The following is a 2,365-nucleotide window of genomic DNA, read 5'->3' on the forward strand; positions in this document are numbered from 1 at the left end:
AAAGATGAGAACAGATACGAAACTTCAAGAAGAAATCCAGTGCACAAGGAGGGCAACTTCCAATTTGAAAAATATTTGGATATTTTTCCATTCAGCTCTATAAAAATGTTAAGTAAATATTCAGTCCAATGGAGCCCTGAAATTGGCAGGGAACTTAACTTCAAGCCACTGAAACTTTACCTAACCTATGATTCCCATATAATAACGCTCGACTGGAAGTCTTATTTGTGTTTAATACTCCCACCAATAGTGATCTCATTATCATGCTATAATTGTCGGGTTTGAATGCCTAAGATTTTTTGCCAATCAAGTAACTAAGATAAAAACATAATATGAAACAGAGAAACCTATTCTCAGTACTTATATTCCAATGATAAACATTTATTCATTGTGTTCAGCATGGGAGTAAACAGGACAGGTAGGATCCCTGCCTCTATGGCATTAACATTTCTTCTTCAAATTTTTATTACATAAAATTTCAATCATATGAAATAGTAGACAGAGTAGTATAATGAATCTATGTCCCATTAGCCCATTCAACAACTAAGAACATATTGCCCTTTTAATTTCTTATTTGTTCCTTTCCCCTAAATCTCCCTCCCTCTCTGCTGGATTATTGAAAATTAATCTCAAATGTCATATCATTTCAGATGTGTCTCTCTTTTTTATCTTACATAACCACAATGTCATTATTCACACTTAAAAGCATTTAATAATGACTTCTTAATTTCATCTTTTTTTTAGTGAGTTTTTTTCTTCAAATTTGTTTGTATTATACATGTCTTTTTACATTTGATTTGTTTGGAGTTTCACATTCTAATGGGATATGTTTTTGCAGCATAAATACAGCTGAATCTTGATATTTTAGTACTAACCACATACAAAGGTAAGTCCACATGGGAGCGTTTTGATTCTTTAAACTGTATAGGTTTAAATAAAATCGCTAGTTATTTTTATTTTTATATTTATTTTCTGTTTTTCTTTCTTATAGAAATTTATCTTCTAGAGATAATTATAAACATGAGATAGACACACTCCTATTTTCACCAAAATGTTTTCCTTATTTTTTTTACATAGGTTGCTTAGTTAACAAAGCACAGGTCATGTTCATGATGCGATAGTACTGCTCTTTGGAAAGCTTATTATTGGGAAGCCCTGTCATCAGAAAGTATTTATTGAAAGCCTACCAGAAAAAAATAGAATGGTAGAGCTGTTGGTCCAGCAATCCTATTTCTAGGACCTAATACCAAAGAACACATAAGACAAGGGTTGAAATAACTAATATATATTATATTTATATATTATACAATGATATAAGTTGCTAAAAATGCTTACTCATGAGGAAAAATGAGATATTACTATATATAATATGTTATTATATATGAAAACCATAAAATTTATATATTAGACATATACAGTGATGATTAATATGTTTTATAAAACATTCATTTCATTGGTAATTGTAACATTGAATTTTTAAAAAATTTTAACATTTATTTATTTTTGAGAGACAGAGGATGAACAGGGGAGGGACAGAGAGAGAGGGAGACACAGAATCTGAAGCAGGCTCCAGGCTCTGAGCTGTCAGCACAGTGCCTGACATGGGGCTCAAACCCACCAACTAGGAGATATGACCTGAGCCGAAGTCCAACACTCAACCGATTGAGCCACTCAGGCTCCCCAACATTGTAATTTTTAACATCCATTGATTGGATTGGTTAAAAAATTAAGGCCCACTTACACAATGAAATACTACAAAGCAATTTAAAATTATTATGTGGAAAAAAATATATATTAATATGGAAATATAAATAGGAAATACTTTCAGAAAAAAGCTATGAAACAACATATAGTATTGTTATATAAGATATCCAAGATATATTAATTTTTTAAAATACAAAATACCTAAAAATTATATGTATTTTTATAATTTATGTGTGTATGTATATAATTTATACATATAATAAGTATATATGTATAAATATAATTTTTATATGTATATGTGAAACAGTAATGTGGAAACATCATGTGGTCCCATTTGTGATTACTCCATTTATGTCCCAACACCCAAAATACATGTATGTCCATTTAGAATAGAATTAATAAAAGATTCTGGATAGACGTATGTCAAAATGTCAATAGCAATTTTCTCTGGGTAGTCGATTACCTGACTATATATTTGTTAAGTGTTTCCATGTTTTCTGAATTTTTAAATAATATACATTATTTTTATACTATAGAACCCTATTCTTAAAGCATAGTAGAGCTAGAAAACACATTCAAATTATCAGATTCAAATTCTTCATTTCATAGAAAGCAAATGTGGCTCGCTTAAGACTACACAAATAGTTAATTTCAAGTCAGG

Source organism: Suricata suricatta, chromosome 12 (genome assembly GCF_006229205.1).
Source record: "Suricata suricatta isolate VVHF042 chromosome 12, meerkat_22Aug2017_6uvM2_HiC, whole genome shotgun sequence".
NCBI lineage: Eukaryota > Metazoa > Chordata > Mammalia > Carnivora > Herpestidae > Suricata > Suricata suricatta.